Source organism: Anser cygnoides, chromosome 1, assembly GCF_040182565.1.
Source record: "Anser cygnoides isolate HZ-2024a breed goose chromosome 1, Taihu_goose_T2T_genome, whole genome shotgun sequence".
NCBI classification, from domain to species: Eukaryota; Metazoa; Chordata; class Aves; order Anseriformes; family Anatidae; genus Anser; species Anser cygnoides.
In genome coordinates, this window is record NC_089873.1 from 134434523 (window position 1) to 134455819 (window position 21297).

The 21297-nt window shown below is 38.5% G+C and overlaps 1 protein-coding gene across 3 annotated transcripts in view; it reads left to right on the forward strand.

The window, feature by feature from the left end:
* The window catches only part of ANOS1 (anosmin 1), a 143236-nt gene that overhangs the window by 5682 nt on the left and 116257 nt on the right, over positions 1-21297 (forward strand). The gene's annotated exons all lie outside the window — the stretch shown is intronic.

Consider the following 21297-nt stretch of genomic DNA (forward strand, 5'->3'; position numbering starts at 1 on the left):
TATGGATGAGCTTGGTTGCATAGAGGTTCTGTATTCATACCTAAGCCAACTTGAATACTGGGTGAGTTCCAGTCTAAACTTTTGATGCAGTGTAGACATCCCTCACATGGCAAGCCAGGTTTGCGATACGTGAAGGGAAATTATTGAGAGATTTCCTTTCTTAGTATAAATCTTGTAGTAATGTACTAAGAATTAGAACTTAGGAAGTATTAAGCTAGATTGGCTAATGCTAACTCTAAATTGTTTTTGAAAGGATGGAAAAATGTTCTTTTAAGTTAATAATTCAATATGTTGCATAATGCTTAATAGCTGTAGGAGGGAAAAATAAGGCCTTCAAAATTTATTTTGAATGACTGATAACTGTATGGTGGTAGGAGATTGTTTTCACTGTTTTAAATGGAGTGTGGTCTGTCAGAACAACTAAAGTTTTTGAGGGAAAACAGGCAATCCTTTTAAAGATATAATAAAATTTCTCAGATTTTATACCTTCAGCAAATAGTGTGCAAGCGATTACCTCTACATAGCCAATGCCTGATTTTACCTACAAGTCAGGCAGCCAGTTGTCTAAGTGCCAGCACATCTGCCTTCAAATTGCTTGAAATTCCAAAGTGACTGCACCTGCAAAAATCTGCAATCAGTTCCAGATGGGAAAGCTGTAGGCCAGGCTGAAAGTCTAGGGTGCATGTGTCTCTATGTGCTCTGCTGTACAGAAGTCAGAGATCACGAAGAAACATTTTGTTGTAACTGTCTTGAATAATCCCCAAACCTTAAATTAATTTTAATGGAACCTTTTGAAAAGATATGTACTACTTTTGTAGTGATGTATAGTAGATATGTTGTGTGTTATTCCTGGAATGCTTCAGTTTCAATTGATAGGCTGCCCAGGCACCTAGGCTTAGATCTTTTGGGACATTGTTCATAATCTTTTCTACATGTTACTACTTAAGAAATGTGTGCCATCTGCTTGTATTGCCATTTCAGTACTCATCTCCTTTCCAAAAATAGTCCTTGTGTTAAATAATTCTGACTTTCATATGTCTCCTTACAAGCACACAGCTGTTAATTTCTTTTCACAGACAAATCTGAACATTTGTCATTAATTTTTTTGAGAAAATCATAAAGTAAAAATCCAAATTGTTCGTCTGTTTTTATTGTTCAGATGGCATACGATCTGGATAATTATTCTGACATTTGGTGTGCTCATGTTATTGAGATCTGCCATCATGAACAAGAAATGCACAGATCTTAACATGATCTTAAGTAAAATCTTTGAGGACAAAAAGTTCACTTTGAATAATAACGGTCACAACTAGTGAAAACACCCGCATTATTCTATGTGTGGAAAATCCACGTTGTGGAATTGAGCCACAGTCTTTGTGCACAGTCTTTGTGGTCATATCTAGATCTATGAACTTTCTCATGACCAAACTCAAAGCTCTTTGGCATCAGTGAAGGTGTGCAGTCAATGTGAGCAAAAGGGTTATAGAGCCTGGTCCTTGCTGCCTAGCAGTTTTAATTTCTCTCATTTGGGATTGTAACTTTGAACATTGTCATTCCAAATTAGAATGTTTGTCTGTGTCTCATGTGTAAGGTTTAAATACAAATCAAATAAACTGCATGGAAACAGAAGAGATTGGTGAACAATTTTATTGAACAGTAAGTGTTGCCAAGATAGTATTCTTGCTTTTTGCTTGTGGCTGATTATATACTAGAAGAAAAATCTTTATACTACATAAAATTAAAAATGCTGTTAATGTGATAAATATGTATGATACTAAATGCAATAAAACTAATAGTAATGTTGCTAATGTATTTTGAAGCAGACATTCTATGTATAGATAATATTGGCAAGGCGTACTTTTAATGTCATGGGTGTGTACCAGGAAAGGGGATGTTGCTTTTGAAAAGCATTGGAAAACTTCTGATAGAGAATTATTGGTATTTTTCAAATGTAAATCCTTTTTTCATTTGCATATATATCCACTTACTGCCGAGGAAAAGGATAGTTTATAAGCTAGGTACTGTTCATATTAAGATTATTTTTGAAACTGTTCATTGTCTGCATATGGGTTATCTCTGTCATTAACTATCACTCTCAAATGTATTAAAATACATTTTATTTAGTAAGTGTCCCATAAGGAAAAAAAATACACAACGCATTTCTGAGACAGCTTGAAAAACAGACTCATTTCCCAGATGCTGAACATTTGTCATTTTGCAAAGGGCAAATTTCATAAGAGTGAGTACTGAATTTGTGTGTCTACAAAGGGAGATTATTATTCACAAGCTGATCTGCATCTCTGTCGGCTGTTCTATGTGATTTTCTGCTTTCTGTGATTATCTGGAGTTGAGTGCATCTCTACCTTCTGTAAACAGAGAAAGTACTGTTATTTCACATCTATATTTTTAAAGATCAAAACCACGATTAATAAGCAAGTATCAGCAGTATGTTACAACAGAAGGAAGACATGTTCACAATTATATTAAGTAGGTGGTGCCTAGCAAATGTAAAGCTTACAACAAAAAACCTATTGACTAGGAGTTTACACCAAGAATTTTCATTTTTTGACCTTTGCCATAGCTAAGCATTAAGGTCTTATATCTCAAAAACCTTTGAAGTCCGTGAAAAACCTTCTGTTGATTTCAGCTGGATTAGGTCCACATATGTACACTGGGGCCATGCAGCCTTTGTCAACAAAGAAGAAGAGTGATGTGAACTTGGCATCCCAGCTCTAGTTTTATCCCCCACCCCCCTTTTTTTATCTTTTAATGTCCACAAGATCACAGGATATGAAGGTGGAGAACTGGGGGTGTTGAAAGGTAAGTGGACCCTTTAAACTTGAAAATAGAGTTCTGTTCCTTTCATCTCTGATTAAAAAGAATCATACATTCATTTTCATCCATCAAAAAGAATATCAGATATTTCCAGATTTGGGGAACAATCCCAGCCCAAAGTTTATATAAAAATTTCCATTGACTTCTGTGAAGTGCATTTTTACCAATGTGTCTCTAGCCTGTCAAAGAAGTATGTCGTCCAAATTATGCAAACATATTTATGAATTGAAAATGTAATACAGGAAAATACATCTTTCACACACAGACACACACACAAAAAAGAAGTAATTTATTTTACCATGGACACTGCATGTTTTTCTTCCCCCTACCTTGGTTTGTATCTTTCATCATCACCTTTTAAAACAGAAGTTACTTGACTCCCTCTGCAAAGGGAGTAAATACCCTGGCAGGAGCTGAGATTACTAGAGGAAGATATGGCCCCAAAACTTGCATGAGAAGCAAAAGAAAAGAGAGAGTCTTAGAAGGGAGAAAGATGGAGAAAGGTGAATTCCAGTAGGCACACACAAGGGAAGACAATGCTGGACAGAGAATTTGTCTAAGAGTATATATATTTTACTGGGACACAATTAATTCAAATTAGGGCTAGAAATAGGGAACTACCCCGCACAGACAGAAAGGAAGAGTTGTAAGTATTTTTTTGTTTCAGCTTTTTCTGAGCTGCTTTGAGTTTTACCTGGTTTAAAAAAGTTAATTATTCTTGTTTGCAATTTAATTAAAACGTGGTTTGAATATCCTTCTGTCTTCATCCAGTTTTAAAACCTCAAAGAAAATTCACCATAGAGGTCTAGGTGATTCGTGCTCATGTCATATGCCTATCCAATGCAGGCAAATAAACATCGTTTGTTCTAGACCAGGGATGCTCAAGCGTACAGTTTGTCCAGGTAACTGTGATGACCTTTGGCTAGCTTCTTTTCACCTGGTTTTCATTCAATTCTTTAATAAAAGTACTTTGGGAGGGTGAAGGCAGTTCGCCTGTGTCTGGGTGTTGGTAGCATGCTTCTCATTTTTGTCATCCCTACAGACCATGCCATATCACGCTGATTGTCTGTGAGAAAAGTGTGCCAAAGGAACAGGCTGCTTTGGCTTTCTGAACAATTCCTGCTCTCCAAACATCACTCTGTTTGTTAAACTTGTAAAAGTCACTCTGGGGAGTTTTCAACTGGAAATAAGTTCTGATGATGGCAGCCTGCTCTCTTTAGTCAATACCGTGATTTACTTGCATGTATTCTGGATTAATTAGTGATCCCAATTCTTTGGGAAAAGCTTTGGATCTTCTGGTGCATGTAGACTGTACATTTTCAGAAGTGCTGGATTTAGTGTGTTGCACATATACTGTAAGTTTGGTCATCTGATGAGAGAAGAGCTGCACATGTGGTGTGTTCTCATATGCTAGACAAAGCCTAGTTGCCTCCCCAGGCACAATGTTGGTCACTGTCTACTGCAAGGTTATCTTTCTAGTCAGAAGCTTGACAAACTACTGCCACTGTAGTTTCCCTCGTTGTCACAACTCAAACCACAAACCTAGCCAAGGTAGTGAAGAGTTCGTGCTTTTGCTCCTTGTCAGGGTTGCAGCTGCCATGGATCTTGTAATAAGATAATGTGAGGGAAATAATTGCTTTGGAGAAGATGTCTTCCTCGGAGATTGAGGTTGATGGTAAAGATTGGATGAGAATAATGTGCTTATTTAATCCAGTGTAAACGTAGTTCAACCTCCATTCCTATTCTTGGAATTTATAAGAATAGTTATGTTTTTCCTTTTTATGGATTATTCTTTTGGGGAGTTATCTTCACATTGACTTATATTAAATAAAAGAATGTGCACTTTACTCATATGAACATCTTATACTTTAGATCATAGATACAGGTCTATACATCATTTGCAGTTAATTGATAATGTTTTTTAATTGTTAATGATATCTTTGTACCACAGGAACATTCCAGTCAAGCCTCTGGGCTTTCTTTGGTCCTAGACACTGTAAATTCATTTCTTAAACCCATGTGCTGTAAGGCTTTGGATTTGTTGGGATTTTGTACATGGATGGACAAATACGTAAGGCAGCAAATAGTTGAAAGCCGAGAAAGTAGAGAGAACAATAATAATAATGTGTTCTAATACAGTGACTCAGTGATTTTTTTTTATAATTTATTCGTTTTTGGAAGACAATTCAACAAGGTTTGTGTGTTTTTTATTTAATTAGATGATTATAATTCCTTTAGAAACAACAAAATCACATTGCTATGTAACTACAGCTAGACAATAATAAAGCACATCATTATCTGTCCCCATTTTTCTTAGGCATAAAGAGTTTATAATATGTTGACATTTGAGCCATAGCAATTTTGGCAAAGGAACTGGATGTAGGAGAGCTTGAGGCTTTTTTCCCCATTTTGAGATGTCTTTCTATGTAACTTTTAATGTAAAGATCATGAATTAGCCAAACTTTGGTCAGTCTGGATCTGCAATAGGTGGAAAGAACATGTAGGGTTAGACAAACTGACAGAAAGAGGTAAAAATCATCCAGTTAATGAGGTGTATGACTCGCCTCATATAGTACTTGCTATCAGCTATGGGACACACTTGTCAGAACAAATAAGGAAAGAGGACATGGATTTCTGGAACTAGCAGCTTATTGTTGGATTTTGAGTAAAAGAATTGAATAAGCAGTGTGAAAGACAGTAGACTTCTGTTAAACTTCATGAATTTTCTATCTAGTGGATCCAGAGTATAAATGCATTTGATGTTGCATGTGCAGCATATAAGCTCATCTTGTGAAAAATTTTAACTATAGAACAACACGCAGATACATTTGTGCACTGTACAGCACGGAGCTGTAACGTAAGTGGCAATTAAATGTTTAACAGCAACTAATAGTTATTTCAAGCCTCCTCCCAGTGTTCAAAACTTTATTTTTCTTAAATAGAAAAAAGAGCAGCAATGTGGACTAGACTTTAAGTAAAACAAAACCTCAGCCATTTTCCAGATTGTAGAAAGAAATGAACAAATGAAGAAATGAGTTTTCTGAAGGATATACTGTCTGCTGTTGTTTTGGGATAGAAAGCATGACTCAGTTTTAAAGACTAAAGAGCTTTACACATGGATGTAGTGTAAGTTCCTGTTTTTTCTTTAGCTGGAGATCTTTCACATTTCTGAATGAAACTTATCAACTCTTCCATTTATATAATTAGCAGTTTAATACAGATTTTTTTTCTGGAGTTCTCATTGCTGGACTGAGTTTGATATCCCTACAGATGATGGTAATGTCTCTAGTGGTTTCAACTGAAATAATCTTAGAACAGTGTCAAATATACTAGAAATATCTGATCAAAATTTGTAGATAAAAACAATAAAATTCCCATTATACTGTTTAAAGACAATTAACTTAGATTTGTTAAATACCATCTTAATACATCTTGACATCATCCTTTACAATTCAGGGTGGTAGTAAATGTTACTATGCCATTAGGATAAAGTAAAACCGAATTGCCAGTTATTTGCCAGATGTAAAATACCTTGACTTCAAATTAAGATAAATTTTTTAGAAGCAATTCCTTCAAATCATAAGCAAAGGTAGAAACAATTTTTTGATGTAACCAGAGCTGAGTACCACTAAAGACAGTAAATAAGTAGCTGAGTACCACTAAAAACAGTAAATAAGTATTTTTTATTTTATTTTATTTTTTTTTTACAAAATGAGATATTGTCCAGTTACTGATTGTTACTCTATATATCCAGGTGCCCTCAGGGATTCCGTGGCATCCCTGTCAGCTTCATCAACAGGCATGGCTTATCCTCTTAATAATAGCAGCAGATGTCAAATTTTCATGCCCGTAAGATGCTTACTCATACCTAGTAGATCCATCTGTTATAGATCGAGCCTCAGTCAAGTTGTTCTCATCCATGACCTTCCCACTGAGAAAGCAAATCAAGCAGAGCTCCTCAGTCCAATGAAAAACAAACCTGAGTATTATCAACATATTTGTAGTACCACAACCCACTTCACTTCACTGTCTTTCTTAATTGCTTTGCACAGGTGAGAAGACTGGTAAGATGGAATGAGGCAGTGTAATAAGGATAGAATTCCTGGAGCATGCCAGAAATATCTGGGACTTTCCAAAGATGAAACAACTGAAATATCTGACAGTTTTGCAAGAATAAATGATATAAGAAAGAGAAACAAAAATTTGTTATACAAAACCTGCTGATAATTCAAGATGTTGATAACTGGTATTAACCTCAGTTGTAGATGTTTAAAATATGGACACACTTGTAGATGCTTAAACTCATAAAATATGGGCATTATCATGTTTTTCTTTTGTGTCTGTTAGTGTGGATTGAAGATAGAAAATCCTAGGCTTCAGAGCTTCTGTTATCCTTCCAGTGGAATTCTGTGAAAAAGTCCACATCCAATTGTTTACATTGACTGGGGCTTTAAAATACTGTAGCTTGGATAGGAACTTAGGCTGAGCTTTGACACCTCTCATATTGCAAGTCTTTCAATATCTACAACACAAATTAAGCTGTCTTAATTTTAAACTCTTTCACCTGATGCCAGAAATGACTGAAACGCGATATACCTGTCAGTAAATGATTGCTCTGCATAGCAGCTATATCTCTGGTAACCAGACATGTGTCAATGACAAATGCTGCAGTCCTGCCTTGAAAAGAGATTTATTTTCTTTTTATGGTATGTCTTCATTAGCTAGTTATCAGACTGTATACTCGAAAACTGGCACATGAGAGGCTTTTTGTTTGTGGAAAAGTTTATCGTATGGTGAGGCAACTTTCACAATTTTCAGTGGAAGATCTCTGTAGAAAGATCCAGTTAATATCTTTGTAGCTCAGACTGTATGAATAATTTTAGTGTCTTGTATCTTTTTCAAATAATAACACTTCATGTTGTTTTCCTGTCCCTCTCATCTGTTCTTCCTCCCACAATCTAAGGTTGGTTGCATGGTGGTCTAGAAGACAGGACTGTAGCAGTTGTATATGTTTCATATGGCATACAGTTCTTAACAAGCTGGAAAAAGCTCATAAAGAAACTGAAGAAGTGGCTTGTATCTATTGTAACATGCATTAAAAGTCTGTCTCTTTTTGCAGGAATGTATTGTCAGTGTTGCAGGATAGAAGGGGCCCCGGCTAGGATCAAGTGGAAAGGGAAAGACTCAAACTTCCCACCCTACTGTATGCTCCTTCACATGATGCCTGTTTTTTATCCATTGTCAACACAATGCCCTTGCAACCTTTGCTGTTCTGGGAGCTGTTGCAGTCCCTTAGAATAGGATGGGAGTAAAAATGCAGTCTGCAGACAAATATGAACAGGGTTTACAGGTCTGGGAGCTGGGGAGACAGCAGCACTGAGCTAAAGTCAGGGAAAAGGGGTCATGGCTTCCCTTTTTGTTACATGATAAAATAAGGAGTACATTCATCATCTGATGTTATACGTGGTATCTGACCAGAACGCGACTGGCATCCACTAGTCTTTGTTATTGACTGAATGTGGCAGTACTGGGGGTTGGCTTTCCACAGAACTGAGAGCTGGGCTGGGGAGGAACAGGCTGAGGGCCAAACCAATAGGAGCAGTGGAGGGAAGAGTGTTAGCTTGCACAGTGTGATTAGTTGTTGGGTTGTGCTTTATAGTTGAGATAATAAAGTTATAGGCTAATTAAACTGTACCCATTACATTTTGCCTGTCTTCTGTAATGTCTACGATCAAGGCAGATGTATGGAAAGACTGTAGCAATTAAAATGTCTGGGAAATAAGGCTTCTTCCTGAAATGCTGCTTTAACTGTTGTGGTAAAAGCTGTTTTTTGTGTGGCTGACATATGTTTCTTTGAGTTAGTCCTTTCTGAGCGTATGTTAACAATATTGTCTTGGTTTTTATTCAGGTTGAAGATAGACTGCTGTTTATGAGTCAAAGGGTCATTTTGATCTGGACAGTTATTTAATTCCTGAATGACCACAGAAACCTTTTGTAAATGTTTATAGGAAATTGCAGGTCTGATGAAGTGTACTTCACTCACTGAGCCTAGACTTCTATAGAAAGAGGAAAAAAAAAAAAACCAAAAGACTATTTTAAACAATTGCTAGAGCTACAAGGACTGTATGAATTTTGACACTTGTTATTTCTGAGAACTGTGCTGTGCACTTCAATAATAGACTTTATGAGTAGATCAGTGGAACTATTAATATATAATTGTAGGCATATTTCAGAAGGCATATTTAATCTGTATGATCATTATTTGTGCTGTTGTCTTTTTTACTGCTGAGATTACAATTTTCTACATACTTTTACAATATTGAAAGAACTTTGGACATTGAAACAAAGTATGTATTTTGGCAATGATGTTTATTGAGCCTATTGCCTTTCACTGATTAAAAAGGAGAAATTTCATAATTTATCAAGATAACTAAAATAGGATAAGGGATATTTGTCACTTTATTCTGTTGAGAAAGGCACTGTATGGAATGAATTTATTTACTTATTTTTCTTTTAAATGGAAATGAAAATATACTTATCCATCAGCTTGTGGTGGATATGGCTGCTACTGCATATTTGAAATATCTAGTATCTTGGAAACTAGTAATAAGAGAAAGGAAAGAAATAAATTCCTGAAACGTATCATGTTAATTCATGCTATTATATCAGAAATAATTGGTACCTTAAGTACAAGAATATGAGCATAAAATTTGATGTTGCCTGATATTTGAGTTATAATAAAATGGGTACCAGAGAGCTGTTAATTTTGATAAGGGCAGCTGTGTTCATGTATTTTTGCCAAAGATACAAGCGTACTATATAATGATGTCCCTCCCATAGATACCAGGACAGAATAAGAGAAAAAAACAGGAAAATATCACGTGACCAGTATGTAGTATAATGCATTTAGCAGTTTTATAATCAGAAATGACTCCACCACAATGCAAGCTTCATGGAGTATCCCATGTTCATATAGTTTATAGTTAAACTATTTATAATAAACATGATCTAAAAATATGGGGTTGCTACCCTATCATTTATGTTTAGTTTCTTAAGGACATGAGACACCAGAACCCTAAGCCTGTTGCAGGTCCAGAAAGGAATGGTGCCCTGAATGGTCATGAAAAAAGATGGCTTATGAGGAAAATCTAGTCTAGTAGGAAGGACTGAAATGAAATACTTCTCGTGTATGTTTGTGGGAGGTGTTGGAAATTTCCGAAGTGCATCTACATGTTAATGTTTTATGTGAATCAGAGTATGCATTTAGAGTAAGTCTCCTGAGCTACATGATCCTCTTTTTCATAGACCAACCTGAGAGGTCATGCAGTAGATTCCTTCTGGATGAACATAACTGGAAGAGGTGCTCCAGGGGGACCTAATTTACTTTAGCAGTTTATGGACATTGAGTTCATGGGACTGGACTAATTTGAAGGGAAAGGGAAGTTGGCATACATATAGTGCAAGTATTAGATCTGTCAACATCAGTTGTTTTGCTCAACAGATCAACAGATGTGCTCCTGTGCTTCACACTACTTCCTAGTGTGGAGACACCCTGGGGTATTTGTAGCTGATTCTGGAATGATTGGCTGGTAGGCAGTGCAGGCGAACACAGCCTGTGGTAAGTGTAGCACATCACATACTGTTGGGACCCAACTACTCAGTAGTCTTATAATTACACAGAATAGGCACATGGACTGTCATTTTCAGTTATAAAGTCAGATAAGTTAGCACAAAAGTAGCATGCACACATTTCTGAAACCTGGAATATTACTGTCTTTTTTGGTAAATCATGTTTTCTCAAATACACTTAAAAAAAAATCACGTCTACACTTACATTGTGTTTTGTAAAAGTAAATATTAATTTTTAGAATGTCTTTTGTTCCTTTTGATGCTAATTTCCCAGTGGGCTACCTTTGTGTCATTATTTTTGAGCCAGGATATGCTATTATTATCTTGTTATTTAATTTGCATAGCAAAATCTACTTTATGACATGAGAGAAAAGGCACGTTGAGAAGCATTTTGGAATGGTGAGGGTTTTGAAATTGAGCCTAGAAACAAATAGTCAACAAGATGTCTTTTACTTTTCATATTCATGCTATTAGATTAGATTTTGTTTCCTTCAACTGGATTACTTAACCCCAAGGAATGTGTGCAGGGTTTGGCCCCAAGTATGTGCATTAGTGTGAGATGCTGAATTTACTTCTAGTATCTTAGCGTCATTGTCTTTAATTCCCCATGATGCTTAGTGAAATGAAGTTTATTTAGGTCTGGTTTCTTTTATAGATTGATAGAAACTTCTGCTACATAGAATAAAACTCAGTTGAGATCAGTCTTGGAAGTGGTAACACTGAAGTCTGTGAAACCACAAGAAGGCAGTCATAACTCACAAGTGCAATGGAGACACCAGGATTCCTGTGGCTCGTTTGTTTTTACAGCTTGTGTTTATCTAGTAGTTTTTCCATCCATTTGAGAAGGCACTACTGTAAAAAGAGAAAAGGTGTTGCGTGCTGGAGATGCAATGTTAATCAAAGCTATGCATAGTCTATATTTTCAAAACTACTGATCTATTGTTGTTTCATTGGTAGTGACCTTTGGATTTTTGCTCACTGTCTTTCTAGGAACCTACCCATGATGACAGCTTTATAAGGAATGCTGGTGTGTATCGCAATTTAGGTGGTGGTTGCTGATTTTACTTGATTGGTTTTCATAATTACTCCGATCTTTATCTTATTTTTTTCTCTCTGTGTTTTCCTTTTGGTGCATGTTAAGTTGTGGCTATACATATTTCAATGTAAACTTCAATGAGGACAGTCTGTAATAGAAATGAAGGCTGAAGATGACTTTGCACGAACTGTTTGGGAAATAATCAATGCAAGGTTTAGGTCAATACAGTTCTGTTCATACCCACCCATCCACAGCAGGAGCCTGCCGTATCACTGTGATCAGAGCTAGTGCATTACAGGTGATGGCGGCATAAGTGTAAATCCAAAAGAAAACTTAAGATTTTCTAAAAATAGTAGTGCTACTGATACTTTGATTAAATTATTTGTGATATGCATTTGCTGGTGTTAATCTAGATGTTTAAAAGTAGACTGCAGTGTTAGTCAAGCTGTTTTCCATGATAATTTAATTTTAGTTTTTATTTACAAACTGTAGCTATGTCACCAGGATCAACTGTTAAGAGCAGATCAGTTTTGTAACTTTCTTACATTCAGTCACCTCTTTAACTTAGTCACTTTGGGTTAACCAGTAAACAACATTTACTTTTCTACAGTATAAGTGTCTGCAGTATAGAAATGGATTCTGCTGAGGAGGATGTACATTTTGTTTGTTTGTGAGGGACCATGGCGACTGGTTACAGTAACAGAAGGTCTGCATATATTTGTTCTAAAATGCATTCTTCTGTTTTTCTGTTTTTCATTTTCAGAATATTGTCACATGGTTCATTTAAAAAAAAAAAGTTAAATCTGTTGTATTTACTTGTAGGATCACAGTGGAAATATATATACATACTTAACTCTATTTCTATGAAAGTTTTTGTGTAAAACACTCACCATAAAGTTATCCAAGTGCCTGCCTGATGGATAGGTAATACATTAAAAATGACTAATATCTACTAAATAGTGTTTGTTCTCTTCTTTCATGTTGACTCCTGTCAAGTGGCTTTTTTTTGGGTATTGTTCTGGTGGTAGGTGTTATGCTTTGTTATTTTGCCAGGTTTGGATAATCATTATTTGGTTTTATTGTTGAAATTTTGGTTTTCATTTTTGTTAACGAGATCAAAGTCTAAGGAACATTCTTTATGCATCAGGGAAAAATTAAGGTCATTATAGAGCCCAACCTGCCGTCTCCTGCTTTCAGCCACAGCAAGGAGCAGCTGCCCCTCGGGGTCAGGGAGCTGGGGCCTGAGGGTGATCCCAGCACAGGCTGTGCCCTCTCTGAGAAGCAGCCCCCCAGGGCCTGCACAGGGCAGGCAGCGACGGGTGATGGTGACAGCCCCAGGCATGGGATGAGCTGGGGCCAGGGGCAGGCAGGGGCTCCAGACAGGGGCAGAAGGAGACCGGGTGGCTGGGCACAAGGCTTCAGCATGGGGACCCAAGCCCAGCTGGGAGACAGAGCCAGAGGCAAGCTACAGTGTACATCCAGGAGGCGCGACCTACAGCACTGGTGTGAGGCAGGGCCAGAGACAGGCATACCTACAGCTTAGCTCAGGCAAGGACTGATGGCCCCAGCCCTGCTGAACTGGGGTTTCTGGGTGGTGGGTCAGGGCAGGGCAGTTAAGGCCTATTTGTGTCCTCAGGGCCTTGACACTTGGCACACAACATCCTAACATCTAACAAGGGGGAATATACCAGCTAAATTCTCTGGAGCAATCAAAACTAAGCTGAAACCTAAGGCTTTTCAAAAAACAACAGTAAGTAAAATTGAAGATACTGCATAAATTATGCTAAGACCCCTTCTGAATGTTCAGTGTTCTTGTCCTTACACCTCAAAATGGTGTAAGCAGAAGTAGAAAAAATACAGAGAAGAATATCAAGAAGAAAGTCTAAACATGGAATGAACCACTAGTTGCTCATGCACTTCTTACACTTTTGTTTCAGTAACTGACCCCCCCCCCTCCCCCCCTTGAATATGAGACACTGTGCTATCTGGAACTTGGTTAGGTTCTCTGTGACTATAAAATACTTAGGAATGAGCTGTTAGGGTACATGATGAAAGCTTGTCTGCACACCCACAAAGAAGCTCAGAGAGACAATGGCAGGTGGGGGACCCCAAATCACACCCTGCCTAGCTACTCTCAGACCCATCACAGGAGCCATCAACCTATCAAATGCCCATCCCCACAAGGTCAGGGGAGGAGGAGAGAATCCCAAAAGCAGATGGGAACCTAGGTTAAGGACTCAAAGGGAGGGATGGCCTTTTTGGAGCCTCCAAGGGCTGTCTCAGGAGAACCTCAGCCCCTGTGTCCAAGCATGAGACCCATCAAGATTCAGCAATGCCAGAGCACCTTTGGAACTGAGGGGGCTGATGCCTGGGGTATGGGACACATTATGGGATACAGGGGAAAAACATTTCAGGATTGCGCAAGACTCACTCTGAGGAAGCGGAGGGGTAAGGGGATAAAAAGGGCTGGATGTGTGTAAATAAGTGATATGCTTGTCTGTTCATGCCCTGCACCTGGTCAGCACAGGCTCTCCTAATTTCTCATTAAATTACTTAACTCTTCCTGGGTGAGGGAGTCTGTTCTGTGCATGCATGTGCATACGGCGGTCCAAGTGCCAGCAACCGAAGTCATAACAGAGGGCTGAGGTCCCATGTGTCTGTGGTGCCAGTGCCTGGAATGAATGCAGGTCTGGGTGCCAGCAGCTGGGCTGGGACTGTGGGCTGGAGTGCCTGTGTGCGGAGTGAGAGCAGGTAGAGAGACCTGAGTGAGTGAAGCCACGTGCCAGCCTCAGAGAGGGACCTTGTGTTACAGAGCCTGTTTGTCTGTGGAGTCAGAGGCTGGACAGAGCCCAGGTGTGCAGGTGTGTGAGCGCTTGTGAAGAGCAAGCTGGACGAGCTGGTGGGTAGGTGAAGTTGCCTGGTGTAAATGTGCCTCTCTAGGGGTGAGAGCACAAGAGAGCTGACTAAAGGGGACCAGAAGAGTCCTGGCCATCTCTGGATGGGTCGTAAGTCTCTAAGAGCAAGACCAAAGGATTTGGCTGCTGGGTATAGTGGGAGTCACAGTCTGCTCTGTGTGTATTTGCTTGTGTGCATGTGAGATGGGCCATGCCAGCAATTGAAGTGGGGCTGTGGCTTGGGGCCTCATTTGTCCGGGTGCCAGAAACTGTGAAGACTGGTATCCAGGGGTAGCTACTGGGCAGAGCAAGTGTCTGAGCCTAGGCCCTGTTGGGATCCATGTGGCAGGTGTGTGTGTATATAATCTCAGTATCATAGAATGGCTTGAGCTGGACGGGACTTTAATGATCATTCAGTTCCAACTCCCCTGCTATGGTCAGGGACACCTCCCGCTAGATCAGGTTGCCCTGGGCCTTATCTAACCTGGTCTTGAACACTTCCAGGGATGGGGCATCCACAATTTCTCTGGTCAACCTGTTTCAATGTCTCACCACCCTCTGAGTGAAGAATTTCCTCCAAACATTGCAATACAAATCTCCCCTCTTTTAGTTTAAAACCATCCTCCCTTGCCCTATCGTTATCTGCCCAAGCAAAAAGTTGCTCTCCATCTTTTTTATAAGCCCCCTTTAAGTATTGAAAAGCTGCAATGAGGTCTTCCCAGAGCCTTTTCTTCTTCAGGCTGAACGTCCGCAGCTCTCTCAGCCATTCTTCATAGGAGAGGTGCTGCAGTGCTCAGATCAACTTTGTGGCCATCTGGACCCATTCTAACAGATCAACATCCTCCTTGTGCTGGGGGCCCCCAGACCTGGATGCAGGACTCCAAATGTGGCCTCACAAGGGCAGAGAAGAGGAGGACAGTCACCCCCTTCAACCTTCTGGCTACACTTCTCTTGATGTAGCCCAGGATGCAGTTGGCGTTCTGGGCTGCAAGTGCACGCTGCTGGCTCATGTCAAGCTTTTCATCCACCAGAACCCCCAGGTCCTTCTCTGCAGGGCTGCTCTCAAGGAGTTCTTTTCCCAGTCTGTACTCATGTCTGGGATTGCCCTGACCCAGGTGCAGCACCTTGCACTTGGGCTTCTTAAACCTCATTAGGTTCACATGGGCCCACATCCTACTCAGCCAGAGGAGGGAACAGGATGAGTCCATTGGTACTGTCCGTGTTGATGTGAGTGCTCTGTCCAACTTACAATCAAAATGTGAATGCCTGCTGTAGGCTCCTCAAATAAATTGTCTGAATATTGTTCAGGTTTGGAAGTGCTTGCTTTTTCTGCAGTATATGACAGAATTTTATATTACCTGGAGCTTCATAGTAGTAGCTAGAGTTGTCACATGGCTTAATATAGCTTAGAGATGATGAAAACCTAACTAACCAAAGTCTGATCATTTTATATCAGCATGGAATGAAGTATCCTAATTAAATGATTTTAATGGAAACAGCTCCTGTACATGCAAACACCATGCCTGTTTATCTAAGTGCGAGAAATGGTCCTGCTCGGTAACGTTCACCTAATGCTTTTTTGATTCTTGCTTTATACTATTTCATTTCTTATTAGAGCTATTATAAAGCAACAGAAATTCCTTACAGAGAATTTAATTTTTCCTTAAGACATAGTTTATAGTGAAATAAGAAACTGTACGAAGGAACAAAATTTATGCATTTATTTATATGTCATAGGCTCATAGAACCTATTCTCCCTGGATTGAAGTCAGGGAACCAAAATATTTCTGGGATTCTGTTGGGTTTTTTTATGGATGGTATCATCTAATATTAATTCTTTTCTCTCCATGGCTTCTCCAGTGGATGATCTTCAAGCTTGTCTTACAGTGGACAAAAACTTAGAAGTGAAGACACTAAAAACGTATTTACATAAATTTTCCTTTAAGCAGCAGTCTTGCTTCCCAGAAGCAGACCTTGTCATTGGACTGTATGACCTTGCTCATTCACTTATTTCTACAGAGCAGTTCAGTTTCTCTGGCCAGGTTTCAGTCTCACCTCTAACATGTTGTTAAAAAGTAATTGCAAAGGGTATAAGTGCTTAAATTTGCTCTTGCTTGGTGACTTCTGTGGCAAGTGTTCTAGCTGTTACATAAAAGAGTATCATCTTTTCATTTTTCATCCATGTTTTCAAATAAAAATGTGAGCCAGTTACTTATATGCAAAAGGGTAACTAAAATACCAGAGCCCAGGAGAGCTGTGTGGGACTGTGGTTCCCCTTTTCATATATCTGCTTCAAGTTCATGTTTATACTCACGAGAAAGGCTTTGAGAAACATTTTCTTTGGCATTTCCTATCTGCTGGATTTAGTATCTCTCCCCACTAAGCGTACAGGCTTTTTTGAATTTCATTCCTAGGTGCATGCTTTGGCATTTGGAAAACGAAAAGCCTAATTTGAATTTGTTAATTCCATTCTGCACCCTCATTCCACACATTAGAGTTGAACCTAGGATCACACAGCACTGCCACAGATAAGTCCCTATATTAATTTGTGTCTTAGTGAGCATGTAGGCAGGAAATTTAAGTCAGGCAGAGTATAAGTGACATTTTAACGTAACATGTAACGTCATGCTGTTGAGTTTTTGAAAGGTTAAGGAAAATGTTGGGAACCTGTCTCTTTAAATTCATCACAGCAACAGCTATTGATTTCTGTGCTGAAGTGCTCTGTTTCGCGTCAGTGGGAAACTGTCATTTGAGGGGCATATTTTTCTGCTTTTTTGTCATTTTGAAAGAATTAGGAACATCATCAGGAGAAGTCACTTCTGAGTGATAGCAGTTTCACTCAAAAGTGCATTGAAGATTGGGCAGGGAAGTAAAGTCTTCCAAAACTGATAGCAGGAATACATGTATTGTCATAGTAGATTAAATGGCTACTTAACTTTTCACAACTGATCTCTGGCACTTCAAAAGAAAGGTTATATCTCCTAACAGGTAATTGTGGACAAAGATGCAAATGAAGGAAATTCTCCCTCTCTCCCTCTCTCCCCCTTGAAAGGCTAGTTTTGAGTTGCTTGTGAAGGTTATTAAATTTCTTCCCCGGGGCAGACTGTAGATAGGTAAAGATTGATTCTTCATTGTCTCTTTACATGTAATTTTATCTTCAAGACTCTGCACAACTTTTTTCAAGGCATGAGAGGGCACAGAATACAGAGGTTTCTATTTTAACTGTTCAGGTCCAAGAACATTTGTTGTTTACCAGAAGAAAGCAAGCATGCGCATATGCTTGCCTGAAATAAAACCCAATAAAGCTGATTAGAGATACCAATTAATCAGTTTCATTGCAAGTAGAATCATAGAATCAATTAGGTAGGAAAAGACCCTAAAGATCATCAAGTCCAATCATCAACCTGGCCTACTGAGTCCCATCACTAAACCAGGTCCCTTGATGTCATGTCCACACATCTCTTAAAAACCTTCAGGGATGGCAACTAAAGGTCTCTGTTCACTTCCTTAGGCAGCTTGATCATGCTCTCCATGAAGAAGTGCTTACTAATGTCCAATTTAAACCTTCCCTGGCACAACTTTCCTTGCATCCTAGTGCTTCTCACCTGAGAACAAAGACCGACACCTTGCTACAACCTCCTCTCAGGCAGTTGTAGAGAGGTATAAGGTCCCCCCTCAGCCTCCTCTTCTCCAGGCTAGACAACCTAAGTTCCTCCAGCTGCTCCTCATATTTGTTCTTTTCTAGTGCCTTCACCAGCTTTGTTGCTCGTCTCTGAGCATGTTCCAGTGCCTCAGTATCCTTCTTGTAGTGAGGGGCCCAAAACTGAACATCGTGTTGTAGGTGTGGCTTCACAAGTGCTGAGTACAGAGGGACAATCACTTTCTTGGTCCTGCTGGCCATGCTATTTCTGATACAGGCCAGGATGCCACTGGCCTTCTTGACCACCTGAGCACACTGCTGGCTGTCAACCAGCACCCCAAGGTCCTTTTCTGCTGTGCAACTTCCCTGCTGTTCTTCTCCAAGTCCAGTTTGCCCAGTTGAGCACAGCTTCTTCTCCTCTTTATCATACAAAGGTGGTCCTGAGAATACACTGGTGGAAAGCTTATAGACAGAAAAAGTGTTTTTTAAGTCTTGCCCAAAGACATTTCTGCATGGTGGTGTTAAGTCACAACTAAAGTCAAAGTCAAAACTCTAATTGGCATAAGTCAGGTCAGGACTGGGTCGAAGAAAAACAGATGTGAGGTAACTGAGGATGTAATGTAGGAGGATGTAAAATGCTCCAGATGAAACACAAGATTTCTGATGTTTTGAAATTACAGTTTCTGCCATGTAGATTGGATTAAAAACAGAAAAAAAATTACAGATGAACATTTTTTAAACTTAGGTTAGCCATTTGCTAAGATGGAGAATAGAGAAATGTTCATTTAGTATTCCAGCTTCCTCTGATAACCCATTGTTCAACACAAGCCTGTAGAATTTGCCTTTACCTTGTACAGTGAAAGAAAGATCATTCATATCATGTTTGTATGAAATTGAAGTTGCTAAACAGTACTTTTATGTTTTGCTAAACTTACTTTTTAATTCAAGTTATAATAGTTTTCAGTGGAAAAAAGAAAACACTCATAGAAATTAAACATTATGAAGGAGAGCCACACACCTGGACATTTACTGCATTATTGTCTCAAGTAACAGGTATAATTCAAAAGCAGGAGTGCTTTTCCTAGTTCAGTGGAAGGCAGCAGCATAACTGAAATAAAGCGTTGAGCTGCTACTAATCTGTTATTGCAATCAGCTACCTCTGTCACGTTTTATATGAAGAAGAAAGGGGGGATAAATTGGAAGTAGCACATAAAATATTGTTTTAACATTACTGTTGGCTAGATCTGTAAATGGAGATAATAAATCCTCATATGGCATTGAGGATAATACTAAAGTATTCCCACTAGCATATGTTATTTATGGCTGTTCTAAAGTTTTATTTCTTCTATTTATGTCTCTCTATTTGAAGGGGTTGGACCCGACATGTTGCTCATAGCTAGCTATTCTTATGCTAACAAATCTCAATTTTAGCTAAATTCTACAGTAATGTCAGAGAAAAGTGGTATTATAAAATCAAGTAATGATTACATAGTAACCTGCTGGGAAGATAAAACAAATGTTCATAAAACATTGACATTGAATTGTATGAACCAAAATTTTAAAATCGCTCCTAAGTGAGTTTAGAAGTGGAAAGGAGTAGATATGTCTTTACATATATTATCCCCAGAGCTGCTTAGTTAATAGAGGAATGGAAATTTTTAGCATTACAGCTCATATGAAAAAACATGTCATATATAGAAGTTTTCTAAAATTCAGTTTGAAAGTAGAAGTAAAAACAGAAGTATTATTTGCATTGGTTTGGTTCTTAAGGTACAAGAGTAATATGCAAGTTTGTTTTATTTCTATTCCTGAATTTTGCAACATGCCTGATCCAAATCTGTGTTTCTGACTTCTCACCAAATTCAGAACATGCTTAGTGTTCAAAATGCAGAAGACACTGCTTTATCTTGTATGGCTGAAACACCCAAGTTTGTAGCCTAGTTACCTTTCCCTTTTTTTTTTTTTTTTTTCTACAAACCAAAGCTTAGAGAAAAATTTGGAAGGTGATTCTGAATTGACCTCGGAAATGATTCACCATTGGTATATTTTGGGAACTGTCTTAAGTGGGTGGTGCAAGAAAGGTGTCCTCAGTTAGATGACTGATCTAACTAAGTTTGTTTATTCCACTGATCTCAAGGTAGAGACAGAGAGACAGACACTGATCTCTCGGGGTAGAAGAGATCTCTCTGATCTGTTTTTTTTTTTTTTTTTTTTCCTGTGTATGTGTGATTTAATTTAGTTGGTCCAGCAATTAACAGAAGAGTGTGCTTAGCTTAAAGCACAAGCAGCAATGATATCCTGTTCATATCATTAGAATCACTTGTGCTTAGTTAAAAGCTGGTTTCTATTCTTTGCTGTATGAGGGCTTTATTTTCCACAAACTATTGGATAGGACCACATAAATCAAAATCCATGCTGTTTTTACTTGCTGTGCTTTCTGTTCTTTTTGGTGTACAGTCTTGCATAAAAAGGGATACTAGTTCTTTTTACTATTTATTTATTTATTTATTTTTATTTTTTTTTTTTTTTTGTGCTGGGGCCAAGCTCCTGGAACAGCTGGAAGGATTTTTGGAATGACTTGAACAACCCTGGGAGCTTGTGTGAAGGCATAGCTATATACATATATGAAGACATGCACAAACACTATCTCCCCAAACATTAGCTAAGACAAAGCCAGCTCCAAACTATAAGCTTCATCACTGTGGCAGCATGCCAGTGAATTCAAGCTCATACGCCTTGCTGAGAGCAGAACTGCTGTGCTCAGAGACTGGTCTAGTTGTCTTGAGTACATGCTAATGCATCTATTTCTGCCTCTGAGTTATAGTTGTTGAATATCCAGAGAATAATTTTGTCTTGTGTTTAGAAGCACACAGATAAAAGTTATATATCTGTAGTTTCCCGTAATTTTCTCTTTCGTAATTTTTTCTCTCCTATGTTTGACCCTTTAGAATCTGCTGTAGTAGAACAGGAGGTTACTCATGCCAGTTTCATATTTGTCTTTCTATTTTCATCATATTCCCATTTCCTTTAGCTTAAAAAAAAATAAAAAATTGCATGTGGTACTATATTGGTTGTCTTGCTGCAGTCAAGATAAAGGAGAGCTACAGTGTTTCCTGATGTGGGAAATGTGTTATCAAAAATTTAAACCAAAGCTGACATGGTTGACTTTTGGTAAACTTATGTCCCATTTAATCCAATTTTTTATTCACTTCAAGGCTGTTCATTATCTTTCCTTGTTAATTTATTTTAAATATTGTGTAATG